General features: G+C 47.6%; 1 protein-coding gene and 1 pseudogene across 4 annotated transcripts in view; one reads left to right on the forward strand and one right to left on the reverse strand.

Moving 5' to 3' along the window:
• The window catches only part of PPP1R1A (protein phosphatase 1 regulatory inhibitor subunit 1A), a 457483-nt gene that overhangs the window by 386696 nt on the left and 55672 nt on the right, over window positions 1-15115 (reverse strand). The window lies entirely within an intron of this gene.
• LOC135050420 (dual specificity tyrosine-phosphorylation-regulated kinase 3-like) overlaps window positions 3007-15115 on the forward strand; it is a 57951-nt pseudogene continuing 45842 nt past the window's right edge.

Consider the following 15115-nt stretch of genomic DNA (forward strand, 5'->3'; position numbering starts at 1 on the left):
CGAGCGACTGCCGACACAGAGGTAGCTACAGCCGTGGACTACCGTACTGTGTCTGCTGCTAATATAGACTGGATGATAATGAGATAAAATTAAAATATATATATATCACACTAGTACTGCAGCCGGACAGGTATATATTATGTAATGACGGACCTGCTGGACACTGTCTGCAGAATGCGTTTATAAAAACACCACACGACGAGTGTTTAACTTTTTCAGGCAGACAATCACAATATACTGGTGGTCAGCAGACAATCACAATATACTGGTGGTCAGTGGTCACTGGTCAGTCACACTGGCAGTGGCACTCTGGCAGCAAAAGTGTGCACTGTACTTAAAATATGTACTCCTGCTATAACTGCTCCCCAGTCTCCCCCACAATTAAGCTGTGTGAGCAGTGAGCACTCAGCTCAGTCAGATAATGATATACAGTATTACATATGATGCAGCACACTGGGCTGAGAACAGATATGGTATGTGACTGTCACACTGTGTATCGTTTTTTTTCAGGCAGAGAACGGATTAATTAAACTGGTGGTGGTCACTGGTCACTGGTCACACTATCAGCAAGTAGTACTCCGTCCTAAGCAGACAATCACAATATACTGGTGGTCAGTGTGGTCACTGGTCAGTCACACTGGCAGTGTGGCACTCTGGCAGCAAAAGTGTGCACTGTACTTAAAATATATTATTTATGTACTCCTGCTCTAACTGCTCCCCAGTCTCCCCCACAATTAAGCTGTGTGAGCAGTGAGCACTCAGCACAGTCAGATATACAGTATTATATGATGATGCAGCACACTGAGGCTGAGCACAGATATGGTATGTGACTGTGTCACACTGTGTATCTTTTTTTTCAGGCAGAGAACGGATTAATTAAACTGGTGGTCAATGGTCACTGGTCACACTATCAGCAAGTAGTAGTACTCCAGTCCTAATATGCTCCCCAAAATTAGTAAATAGTGTCTCTAACTCTCTACTCTCTTCTCTATAAACGGAGAGGACGCCAGCCACATCCTCTCCCTATCAATCTCAATGCACGTGTGAAAATGGCGGCGACGCGCGGCTCCTTATATAGAATCCGAGTCTCGCGATAGAATCCGAGCCTCGCGAGAATCCGACAGCGGGATGATGACGTTCGGGCGCGCTCGGGTTAACCGAGCAAGGCGGGAGGATCCGAGCCTGCTCGGCCCCGTGTAAAAAAAGCTGAAGTTCGGCAGGTTCGGATTCCGAGAAACCGAACCCGCTCATCACTAGTTACAATCATAAAAAATTATCACAAACTAAAATTAAAACTTTTGGAATAAATACTAGGAAAAGAGATTTGGTTGTTTGGCTCTGCATGGATATTTTAATATTTTCCAAGATTTGAAGCCAGTTGAGCTACCGGATACTTTTCATATTGAAAAGACCAGTGTCTGATATATTTCTTCATCCATGGAGAAGTTCCAAAAATATTCATACTCTTTAACTTCTTACATAAGCATCATTCCTGGTCTAGACATACGTTATGTGTCAAGTAACACAGCACACATGAGAGCTGCCAGCTCCCGTGTGACTCGGCCTGCGCTAGGCATATTTTTTCCCTGAAACTGCGTCTTATTTGCATTGCTATGTGAATAAAATGCACATGCAGATTATGTTGATAAAAATTATATGGGGCATATGTATATTCTGTGCGCGACTGCAGGTGTGTCTGTATACGAAATGATATGTTACAGTGTCAGTGGTTAAAAACGCTGGCACTGTAACTTACTGTAGCATTTCATATACAGATACAACTGCAGTTGCACACAGAATATACACATGCCGCATATCATTTTAATCAGTTTAATCTGCTTGTGCATCTTATTTGCATTGCATTGCGAATAGGACGTATTGTTGGGTTAAAAGACACTCAAAAAGACGTTCGGCATCAGTGAACTTACTCAGGACTAGGCAAAAGTAGAAGGGCAAATTAACATGAGTGGTGCAACAATAACGGAGGACACTGTGGGTGGAATTCAAATGTTTGAAAAGTCGGTTGGGTGTCTGTTTTTTCCTATTAGATAGGAAAAAAGCAGACTCCCAACTGGCTTTTCAAACATTTGAATCTCCCCCAATGTATATACTCTCTCAAGTATCTGAGAAATATTTATAATCTAATAATAACCATAGACAGTAGATGGCAGTAGTTCTTTATATACAGTAAGTATAGAAAATCTAATTATATCTATTAGCAATAATTCATCATATCATATGCAATATATCTCTATTGGGCAGTGTCAAAAACATTTACAGTACAACTTTTCTCTATAGTAGCTGAGCCACTGGCTCTAACCATGGCTGTAGAGAGCAGCCATGGGCCCTGTTACTGAGGGGGGCATCGTCAACCCAGATTTACCTACAGAATGGCGGGGAGGAAGGGACATGAGGGCATTGTCATGTGCACTCAGGCGGAAGTCCATAGGTGCCAGCTGCTGTGGGTATGGCTATGTGATTTGTATGTCACATAGCCCCATCCACAGCAGCCAGTATGAGGGGCCGTTCAAGTCAAAATTACAGCTTTCTGGATATAACATATAGCTAATTGTTGCTTTCTGGATATGGTGTATGCTGAGATGCATATGGAGTGTGCCAAGATGGATATGACGTATGCCGAGATGGATATGACGTATGCTGAGATGGATATGACGTGTACTGAAATGGATATGACATATGCTGAGATGATTATGACATGTGCTGAGATGGATATGACGTGTGCTGAGATGGATATGACGTATGCTGAGATGGATATGACATGTGCTGAGATGGATATGACGTGTGCCGAGATGGATATGACGTATGTCAAGATGGATATGACGTATGCTGAAATGGATATAACGTATGCTGAGATGGATATGATGTATGCTGAGATGGATATGGCGTATGGTGGGATGGATATGGGATATGACATATGCTGAGATGGATATGGTATAAACTGAAATGTATATGACATATGCTGATATGGATATGAGGTATGCTGAGATGGATCTGACATATGCTGAGATTGCTATGGAGTATGTTGAGATGGATATGGAGTATGCTGAGATGGATATGACGTATGCTGAGATGGATATGACATATGCTGAGATGGATATGACATATGCTGAGATGGATATAGACTATGCTGAAATGGATATGACGTATGCTGAGATTGCTATGGACTATGTTGAGATGGATATGGAGTATGCTGAGATGGATATGACATATGCTGAGATGGATATGACATACGCTGAGATGGATATGGAGTATGGTGAGATGGATATGACATATGCTGAGATGGTTATGGATTATGCTGAGATGGATATGACATATGCTGAGATGGATATGGATTATGCTGAGATGAGCTGTGAGGGGCGCCCTGAGCCAGCGCCTGAACCCTGCACTGGTCAGCAAGCCTGTCAGGGTCCGTGGATCTCAGCCAGCATTTTACCTCAGGCCAGTATAATCCTTGTGAAGGGCGGGAAGACAGCGCCATTTTGGGGGCGGAGCTTCTCCTCAGAGTGGACCCAGCAGCGTTCAGCGCCATTTTCCTGCCTGCACAGCACTGACCAGGAAGAGCAAGTCCCTCCACAGCAACTCCAGCTATCTCTCACGGTACCGGGCGGTTGTAGAAGAGGGGGAGGCGGCATTAAGACTGTGTATCCTATTAAGGTGCACAGTCAGCGCTAGTGGGGGTCTCCCTTTACATTAAAAGTGCTGTGTGTGGGTTGGCTCCAATCTCTGTGTCTCTCTTGCCATTCTTGGGGGTGAAACTCTGTCTGTCCTCCCCTGTGTGTGTGGAGTGTCTGTGGTCTCCATTAAGCAATGTCCAGGGACTCTGTGTCATATGCTGCAGAGGATATGTCCTCTCAGGATGATCCCATTCCATGTAACCAGGATTGCACTGGTTTAGCACAGATACCAGCAAGGGAGCCTGAGTGGTTATCCTCTATCAAATCTATGATTTCTCAGATTTCAAATAGGGTTGCACAAAATTAATCTGCAACTCAGGCTTTACAGAACTCTATAGCAGTCTGGCCCAGTTCTGGTACCTCAGGGCTCCCCGCTGTATATTCACATAAACGTGCTATTGCGCAGATCATGCAGGATGATACAGATACCGCTTCTGACACTTAAGATGGTGACGGGGATATGTTGCGGGGGTGCAGCATCTCTTGCTAAAGGGGTGCAGTTGATAATAGAGGCTGTTAGAGATGCGTTGAATATTACTGATACAACACCCGAGCAGGTTGAGGAGGCTTACTTCTCTGAAAATAAGAAAGCCTCGCTAACCTTCCTTGCGTCAAAGGAATTAAATGCTATTTTTGAAAAGGCTTGGGAAAACCCGGATAAAAAATTCCATATACCTAAAAGGGTTCTGGTGGCATTTCCTTTCCCGGTAGAGGATAGGAAAAAATGGTATCTACCACCTTGAAAGAGCCGGCTGATCGTAAAATTGATAATACGCTCAAATCCATGTACACGGCTTCTGGGGCAATACTACGTCCCACTATTGCCAGTGCTTGGATTGCCAAAGCTATAGTAAAGTGGTCAGGTACGTTACTTGAAGACTTGGATACTATGGAGAAATGTGATGTTGAATTAATTTTACGTAACATTCAGGATTCGGCAGGATTTCTGGTAGAATCCATGAAAGACCTGGGTTCCATGGCTGCAGGAATTTCTTCCATGTCTGTATCAGGTCATCGAGGACTGTGGTTGCGCCAGTGGTCTGCCGATTAAGAATCTAGGAGAAGTGTGGAGACCCTACCCTACACAGGTCAGGCTCTCTTTGGGAAAGTGTTAGATGCGTGGATCTCCACGGCTACGGCTGGTAAGTCACCTTTTCTTCCCTCAGCTACACCTGCTCCGAAGAAACCCTTTTCTTCAGCTACATCACAGCCCTTTCGGTCTACCAAGCCCAGAAAGTCCAAGCTGTCCAACACCTTCTTTCGGGGAGGTCTACCCAAGTCCAAGAAACCTGCAGCTGCAGGTTCCCAGGAACAGAAACCTGCTTCAGGTCCTCCTCATGACGGTGGACTGCATGCCCCGGAGGTGGGGCCGGTGGGAGCAAGACTCAGGCATTTCAGTCACGTCTGGGTGCAAGATATTGTGTCTCAGGGTTACAAGCTGGAATTTTAAAATCTCCCTCCTCACCGATTTTTCAAATCAGGCTTGCCAGGACTGTCCTGCAAGAAGCCGTCCAGAAGTTGGTGGAGGCACAGGTTATTGTGCCAGTACCACCTCATATGCAAAACAAAGGTTATTATTCAAACCTTTTCGTGGTACCGAAACCGGATGGTTTGGTCAAGCCCATTCTGAACTTAAAATCACTAAACCCCTTTCTGAGGGAATTCAAGTTCAAAATGGAGTCTCTAAGGGCAGTGATATCAGGTCTGGAGCAGGAGGAATTCCTGGTATCACTGGATATCAAGGATGCGTACCTCCACATTCCGACTTGGCTGCCGCATCAAGCTTATCTTCGATTCGCACTGTTCGACTGTCATTTTCAGTTCCAGGCCTTGCCATTCGACCTCTCAACAGCACCAAAGGTATTCACCAAGGTGATGGCGGAAATGATGATTCTCTTCCGCAGACAGGGGGTGAACATAATTCCATATCTGGACGATCTATTGATAAAAGCATTGTCCAAGGAGAAGCTGTTACGGTCCATAGCTTTTATGACCCAGCTTCTCAGGGAACATGGCTAGACCCTGAATCTTCCAAAATCACATTTGGAACCAACCAGGAGGTTGTCCTTTCTGGGAATGATCCTCGACACAGAAGTGCAGAGGGTATTTCTTCCAGAGGAAAAAGCGCTGGCGATACAAACAATGGTCCGGGATGTCCTGAAGCCAACCCGGTGTCGGTTCATCAGTGCATTCACCTTCTGGGAAAGATGGTGGCCTCTTACGAGGCCCTGCAGTATGGGAGGTTTCACACTCCGTCCTTCCAACTGGATCTCCTGGACAAGTGGTCGGGATCGCATCTACACATGCACCAGAGAATAAGTTTGTCACCAAAGGTCAGGATTTCACTCCTCTGGTGGCTGCAACTGCCTCACCTTCTGGAGGACCGCAGGTTCAGGATTCAGGACTGGATCCTTCTAACCACGGATGCAAGTCTCCGGGGCTGGGACGCAGTCACTCAAGGGGAAACCTTCTAAGGAAGGTGGTCAAGTCTGGAAGCCGGCCTGCCGGTAAACATTCTGGAACTAAGAGCCATCTACAACGGTCTTCTTCAAGCGGCCCATCTTCTGAGAAATCGGGCTGTTCAAGTGCAGTTGGACAATGTGAGAACAGTGGCTTACATAAACCGACAGGGCAGAACGAAGAGCAGAGCTGCAATGTCAGAGGTAACAAGAATCCTCCTCTGGGCAGAAAAACACACATTAGCGCTGTCAGCAATCTTCATTCTGGGAGTAGACAACTGGGAAGCGGACTTCCTCAGCAGATACAATCTCCATCCAGGGGAGTGGGGTTTCCATCCAGAGGTGTTCAAGGAGGTAACAGATCTCTGGGTCGTACCCCAGATCGACATGATGGCCTCTCGTCTCAACAAGAAGCTTCGGCGGTATTGTTCCAGGTCGAGGGATCCGCAAGCAGTGGACGCCCTAGTGACTTCGTGAGTGTTCCAGTCGGTGTACGTGTTTCCTCCACTTTCACTCATCCCAGGAGTTCTAAAGCTCATAAGGAGAACAAGGGTTCAAGCGATCCTCATTACTCCAGACTGGCCAAGAAGAGCTTGGTACGCGGATCTTCTGGATCTACTGCAAGAAGAGCCGAGGTCTCTTCCTCTTTGGGAGGACCTGCTACAGTAGGGGCCGTTCGCCTATCAAGACTTACCACGGCTATGTTTGACGGCATGGAGGTTGAACGCCTGATACTAGCGCGAAAGGGCATTCCGCACAAGGTTATTCCTACCCTGATACAGGCTAGGAACAGAGTAACGTCTAAACATTACCATCGAATTTGGAAAAAATATGTATCTTGGTGTGAGTCCAAGAAATTTCCTGCGGTGGAGTTTCAACTGGGACGGTTTCTCCTCTTCCTACAAGCCGGTGTGGATATGGGCCTGAGGTTGGGATCTGTGAAGGTCCAGATTTCGGCCCTATCCATTTTCTTCCAGAAACAATTGGCTGCCCTCCCTGAGGTTCAGACCTTTTTGAAGGGAGTTCTGCACATCCAACTTCCCTTTGTACCGCCTACGGCGCCTTGGGACCTTAACGTGGTGTTGCAGTTCCTCCAATTGGACTGGTTCGAGCCTCTACAGGAGGTTGAGGTCAAATTTCTTATATGGAAGGCTGTTACGTTGTTGGCCTTAGCTTCTGCTAGACGTGTGTCGGAGTTGGGGGCTTTGTCCTGTAAAAGCCCATACTTGATCTTCCACGAAGATAGAGCTGAGCTCCGGACACGTCAGCAGTTTCTTCCGAAGGTTGTGTCGGCATTTCATTTCAACCAACCTATTGTGGTGCCAGTGGCTGCTGACTTCTCAATTTCATCAAAGTCCTTGGATGTTGTAAGGGGTCTGAAAATCTATGTGAAGAGGAGTACTCGTCACAGAAAATCGGACTCTCTGTTTGTCCTGTATGATCCCAATAAAATTGTGTGTCCTGCTTCTAAGCAGACAATCTCTCGCTGGATCAGGTTCACTATCCAGCATGCGTATTCTATGGCAGGATTGCCATGTCCTATGTCTGTCAAGGCCCACTCTACTCATAAGGTTGGGTCTTCCTGGGCGGCTGCCCGGGGTGTCTCGGCTTTACAACTTTGCTGAGCTGCAACTTGGTCTGGGTTGAACACGTTTGCAAAGTTCTACAAGATTGATTGTCAGGATTCTGTAACTTTGTCTGTCCCCGGAGGGGGAACTAGTGGGTCAATGTAGGAGTGATAGAGGAAACGGGAGACTGACGAAAAGTTCCGCGCATGTGCGCTTGATATTTATTATCACACATGGATAACGGATGACAGGAACAATGAATAATAACTTAATCCGATAAATGAATATTTCAAAAGTCACTGGTAACAAATAAGCAATGAAGATAAACTTGTAACTTGATATAAATGATAAGGCAATAATGAAATCAGATGCAGCAAACGAAACTCCGATATATAACAAATAGCAGGGACATGCAGTCAGGGGAGGCAGTGCCTCCCCTGTCATATTCCAATCTGATGATTACAATAATACAAAGAAGACATTTATAAAACAGATTCTGTGTTATAACTAACTTCTTTGTATTATTGTAATCATTTTTGCTGTAAGAAATCCTAGCCATAACAGGATGGGAGGCAGCGAGAGCGCTGCCTCCCACTGACCATTACAAACTGTATTAAGCAGGGGGCGTGGCCACGGGCGCTGTCAGGAAAAGCCCATTGAAAAAACAAGGAGATGAGGCATCTTTAACTCAGCCTCAGTGACAGGGGCAGGGCTGTGATAGGAGCAGATGCAGGGATGGATCCAGAGGGGGCATGGCACACTGCTCTCTTACCCTCCCTGATTGGATGCCTGAAAAGGAGGCCTGGTTGTCAGTACTCATTGGCTTCCTCCCCGACCAGTCACTGGGCATCTGTCCCATACATCACTCCATCGGTGGGACACTGTGACTCGGCTGATGGCTCCTGCTAGTCCAGCTCCTTACACACCATTACGCTGCCTGTAACACCACATCCGTCCAGCGGTCCCCTTTGCTGCAGTATACGTCTGGGTTCTGTCAGGGATCAGCTGCCTTGAGTAGACAGGAGTGCTGCTGGTGGCCCCCACTTGGCTGCAGGTTCATGGATCAGGTGAGCAGGACCTGACTGCTGCAGCCCCCCCCTTCCCCCCCTCTCCTTATCAGGACCAGCTCCATGCAGCTAAGCAGTGCCGCGATTCGCAGGTGTTTAGGGGGCGGGGCCTAATGTTGAGAAGTGTCCGCCCCCAGAACAGACCTGTGCTGTGTAGTCAGGTAGTGTTATTGTCACTCCTGCTCACTCCCTCTCCCTAATCCCCCTCTCCCTAACACTCCCTCCTCTTGCTCCCCTTTCTCTCACCCTGACATTCCCTCTCTCTTCCTGACAGTGACTCTCTCTCTCCCCCAGACACTGGGGGTCATTCAAACCTCGCTGTTGATGCAGCCCGCAGCGCAGTTTGCTGAAGGAGGCAAACTGCACGGGCAGACACATTGCGGTTGCATCCCCGATGGATGCAGCCGCAGTGTTACTGACATTGGCAGCTATCGGGCATCGTCATTGCGGCTTTGGGGGGCGGGCCGGATCATTTTCGGGGCGGCTGCGTGACGTCACAGCCGCTCCAAAAACAACAAAAATGGTGGCAGACTGCCTGACGGCGCAGCCAGGGGTGAACCTTAGTTCCAATGCGTCCGCAATCTTATTGCGGACATATCGGGAGGCGGCCTAACACATGCTGGGTGGCCCTCAGCATGTGCGGTGATGGACGCAGATCTGACTGCATATGCATTGATCTGCCACCATCTCTGAATAAGGCCCACTGTCTCTCACACTCTCTCTGACACTTTCTCTCTCTCTTCCTGACATTCTCTTCCCAACACTATATCTCACTCCCTCTCTCTCACTAACACTGTTTCTCCCTTTCTGACACTATCTTCCTCTCTCTCTGCCTGAGACTGTCTCTCCCTCTCTCTTCCCTGACACTACTGTATATCTCACATCCTCTCTCTCCCTGACACTGTGTCTCTCTCTTTCTTACACTGTCATCCTCTCTCTCTCCCTGACACTGTCTCTCCCTCTCTCCCTCTCTCTCTCTCTCTCTCCCCGACACTCTCTCTGCCACTGTCTCTCTCCCCTCTCTCTGACACTCTCTCCCCCTCTCTCTCTCCCTGACACTGTCTCTCTCATTGATACTGTCTCTCTCCCTCTTTCTTTTCCTGACACTCTCTCACTCTCTTTCTCTCTCCCTCCCGGACACTTTCACTCCTGCTCGCTTCTCTCTCTCGCTCCTCCCCCCCTCTCTCTCTCTCTCTCTCTGACACCTTTTCTTTCTTTCACTCTATTCCTGACCCACCCCTGTCTCTCTCTCCATTTCTTTCTTGCTTCTCTCTCTCACCCTGGCACCCTTTCTCACTCTTGCTCCTCTCTCTCTCCCTGATACCCTCGCTCTCTCCCTGACACCCTCTTTGTCTCTCTCTCTCCCCTCACTTCCTTCTCTCCTAAGGGGAAGTGACATCAGCAGTGGGTGGTGGATATGTGTGCAGGGCCGAGGTGGTGGGAAGGGGGGGGGGGGGGCAGAGATATCCACGTTTTGGGCCCCAAGATTTCTGTTGCTGGCTCTGCCTCCAATCCTCTCTCTGCCCCTGTTCCTCTAGATGAGTGACTGCACTCTTATTGTCCTGTCTCTGACTCTATTACCCCCACAGCCCCAGCCCGTCTCTCCACCTGCCCCTGTCTCTGCCCCTCTCCATTTGTGACTGCTTTGTCGTTGTACTGTTTTTGACACCCTCTATTATCTCCCCCAGTCACCTCTCTCTGCCCGTATTCCTCTCCCTCTCATTGTTCTGTCTCTAACACGATCCCCCAGCCGCACCCTCTCTTTCTGTCTCCCTTTCTTCGGTCATCGCATCATTGCCCCACCCACACTGGCCAGTGCCTCCCCAGCCATTGACCTCACCGCACGTCACTGACAAATAGCAATCAAAGCACACAGTCTCTGTAGAAGCACATGTCTTTAAGCCAAGCAAGGCCCTAGCAGGAGACAGTTCTAACACAGCAAGTTGTTAAGTGCTGAATGCAATGCACAATGCTAGATGCTGGTAATCAGGTGCACAGGCTGAGTAATGGAAGAACACCTGAAGAAAGTCTCTTACTGCAAGTTGTTGTGGCAAACTGTGGCTGGAGTTCATAGCAAACTGAAGACTGAAGAAGAATGACAACAAGAAAACCACTGGAAACAGGAACACAGGAACCAGGAGAACTTGTACACCGAATGTGACTCGTAGGAAAGCTGGAATGGATGCTGGTACTTGTAGTTCCACTGGAACAGGGAAACAACTTGGAAATGCCAGAAATAGGAGATCGCTGGAAACAGGGGATTGCAGACTGGAACTGGAAACAGAACTGGAATGGAACTGCTGGAACCTGTAGTTCCACAGGTCCAATACACTGGGGAATCTCTGCAGACAGAGGACTGAAGACAGGAGACGCCTGTTCAAAGGATGTGACGCGTTGTCCAAGGCCATGAGACTGAGCCAGGAACTGGAGTTTATACCCCTTGGTCTGTGATGATTGGATGTTGCATCTCTGTGAGAACATACCCTGCTGGATTGGGTGTTCAGATCAGCTGTGAGTTAGCTGAAGCTAATGATTCATCAGGAGAGTAATTCTGCAATGCACTGCTGGTTGCTGGCTGGGCTCAGTAGTGCACCGGGAGTAAATGCTGTTAACTAGAAGCACTGTGTACTCCAGGCTGCAGTAGACTGAAAACTGGAACTGAACTGAACTGCAGGAACCTGTAGTTCCACAGTAAGTAATGCGATGGAGAATGCAGCTTCCTGACAATACCCCCCCCCCCCTTTTTATGGGTGGGCACCGAACACCCACGCTGGAACTTGGAGGATCCTTGAAGAAGAACTTAGGAATACACAAAAGCAGAGGTCCTCAAAAGTCTTCCCAACTTTCATCTTCAGAAGAAAGACTTTTGTCATCAGAACAATTAGACCATTCATGGTCATTTGAAACAGAATTTACTGGAATCGGCTGGTACCGAAGGAGGTAGCCCATCATTGGAGCCACTCAGGCTGGCTGGAACCAGTGGAGTCTTACTGGAATCGGCTGGAACGGAAGGAGGTAGCCCATCATTGGAGCCACTCAGGCTGGCTGGAACCAGTGGAGTCTTACTGGAATCGGCTGGAACCGAAGGAGGCTGATCTGGACAGACGGATGGGACCGGACTGGGTCCAGAAAAGCTTGAACCAGCTGGAACCGGAGGAGTCTTACTGGAATCGGCTGGAACCGAAGGAGGCTGATCCGGACAGACAGATGGGACCGGATTGGGTCCGGAAGAGCTTGAACCGGAGGAGTCTTACTGGAATCGGCTGGAACCTAAGGAGACTGATCTGGACAGACGGATGGGACCAGACTGGGTCCAGAAAAGCTTGAACCGGCTGGAACCGGAGGAGTCTTCGGACTGACGGATAGAACCGGATTTGATCCAAAGATGCCGGAATCGTCTGGAACCGAAGGAGGTAGCTCAGCATTGGCAACGGAGCTACTCGGGCTGGCTGGAACCAGTGGAGTCTTACTGGAATCGGCTGGAACCGAAGGAGGCTGATCTGGACAGACGGATGGGACCGGACTGGGTCCAGAAAAGCTTGAACCGGCTGGAACCGGAGGAGTCTTCGGACTGACGGATAGAACCTGATTTGATCCGAAGATGCTGAAATCGGCTGGAACTGAAGGAGGCTGATCTGGACAGACGGATGGGACCGGAAGAGCTGGAACCGGATTAGGTCCATTGATACTTGACTCTTGATCATTGAGTCGTGACACCAAACTTTGGTTCACGACTCATGCCGACACATAGTCTCCCTCTTGAGGGTCCAGGGTCCACGACCCCCCTGAAGGGAGAATAAATAGCGTGGCGTGTGTAGCCACCATGCCCGCAGCGAGCCCGCAAGGGGTTCATTAGCGCTCACCCAGCTGTCGGTATGCCGGCAGTCGGGATTCCGGCGCCGGTATGCTGGCCCCCGGGATCCTGGCCGCCGGCTACTCGTACTACACCCCTTTAGGCTACCCAGATGGCACTGTGGTATAATGCACATAAAGTAAAGGTTTTAGCAGTGAGTTACATGGTCATATAGTCACATCCATCTGGCAATCACTTTAGGAACATTTCCCTGAGCACTGCCAAGACAGTAACAAATATGTTTCTTTAATTAAGCTATGTGGCTCCCATCGTCATTGAATAAATGAGGTCTTCATTTTATTCCCCATTTGCCACCTCCCAAGTCCTGGTGCTGTAGGCTACAGCCTAATCAGTCTCATGGTTGCTCAGTCACAGACATCCACTGAAGGATCAATCCCTGTAAGAACATGACAATAGACCCAACGTACTACTGTGTTTGTTTGAGTCACAACTTGCTCTATGAAATCTTGTTGCATCAGCATGACAACATCATTCCAGGCAATAGGGAAAGAAATAGAAAGATATAAAAAATTAAACATCAGCAATATTATAAGCTCTTATGGTCAGGGCCTTATGTCCACATGGCACTGGCCACACCCACACAGTATAGCTGACAACAAATCCACATCTGACAATAGTATACCCTTCAACATGACCTTTTCCTCCTGCTACTGTAAAAAAAATTCCATTCTTAGACTTCTCACTTAAGGGGGTATTCAATTAGTGCCGTTTTTTTGACCAGACGTAAAAAAGTCACTTTTCATCCGTTTTTAGGTCGAATTTACATTTGACCTATTCAATGCTCGTGACGTTTCTTTGACTAGTCGAAAAAAATCTGGCACTGGTGTAAACCACTGTATCTGTGAATTTGTGGGCGTTTTTTGCCCGTTTTGGTGCAATTTTCGCCCATGCCGATTCGACATAAAAAAAAGGAATGGGAGTAAATGGATTAAAAAATGGCCAAAAATGCCTGCAATTGAATACTCTGTGTCGAATTAGTGCCGTTTGTTCGACCAGTCCAAAAAACGGCACTTAATTGAATGCCCCCCTAAGTTGTGATTTCAGTCATCTGTGTTGGACTAAATAATTGATGAGAAGGGAGTTTCAACATAGGTAACTGCAATCATTAAGTGGAAAGTTCAGGATCAAAGCATTTTGTATCTAGTGGAAAAGGTCATCATGGAGAAATTGTAACAGTCCCTTGATCATTTTCAGCCCCAGGCCCATGTGTCCCTTAATCCAGCCCTGCCTATAGTTCATGCTCTAAAAAATATATAAGCCCAAATGTATTAAGCCTTAAGAAGAGATAGAGTGGAGACGGATAAAGAGTGATACAGTACTAGCCAATCAGCTCCCTAACTGCCATGTAACAGGCTGTGTTTGGGAGCTGGTTGGCTGGTCATTTATTACTCTTTATCTGTCTCCTCTTTATCTCTTGTTAAGGCTTAGGGGCTAATTCAGGTTGGATCGCAGTGTATGATTTTTGCTGCAAAGATGCAGGGGCATGTGCAGCGCCCGTCATGTGCATGTGGGGGGGACTGCAGAAAATGCGATTGCCTCTGCCTGTCAATCAGGCAGAGGCGGTTGTGGGGCTGGGGGGCGGCAAGCAACACTCCTTTTCCAGGGAGGAGACGGAGCGTTGCGGGACAACCTGAACTGTGGGTACTGCGGCGCAGACGGGGCATATCGGGAGCGTGGTCACGGCGACTGCATGACGTCACACGCAGCCGCAGAGACAGGTAAAATGGCCCCGGGACTCCTGCGGCTACAGCTAAACTTCTTTAGTTTCTGCTGACAATTTTTGCTAGTTGAAGGGGGGAAGGGGGGGAGAGGCTCCGGTCAGTATACTGGGCGGCCTTGTCCAGCAATGGGCGGTCCCCAGCATGCACCCAAAAGGATAGAGAATTCTGCTGATTAGCAGAATTTGTTATCCTTACTGAATTAGACCGTTAATACAGATGTGTCCACTTACATCTTTGCAATTTTGCTAAATTTTGCACAACATGCAAAACACGGCTAAGCTGTTTTTCACGAGTAGTGAGTGGATGTATTTTAAAATTTTTGCTTGGCATAATAGAATATGTATAAAGTAACATATTAAAGAAGCAAATTAGGAAAAATCACAAGACATGGCTAAATCTCTAAGTCTATCGCATGCAAAACTGTGATATACATGTTGGGATATAGCAAAGATGTAAGTGGACACATCTGAGATGTGTCCACTTACATCTTTGCTAATTTGCTAAATTTGGCACAACATGCAAAACACGGCTAAGCTGTTTTTCACGAGTAACGAGTGGATGGATTTTAAAATTTTTGTTTGCCATAATAAAAATGTATAAAGTAACATATTAAAGAAGCAAGTTAAGAAAGATCACAAGGCATGGCTAAATCTCTGAGTCTATAGTATGTTAAACCAAGCCATACATGGCCGGATATAGGGGGTAATTTTATTTCTGTGCAGGGTAATACT

Source organism: Pseudophryne corroboree, chromosome 2 (genome assembly GCF_028390025.1).
Source record: "Pseudophryne corroboree isolate aPseCor3 chromosome 2, aPseCor3.hap2, whole genome shotgun sequence".
In the NCBI taxonomy this organism is placed as follows: domain Eukaryota; kingdom Metazoa; phylum Chordata; class Amphibia; order Anura; family Myobatrachidae; genus Pseudophryne; species Pseudophryne corroboree.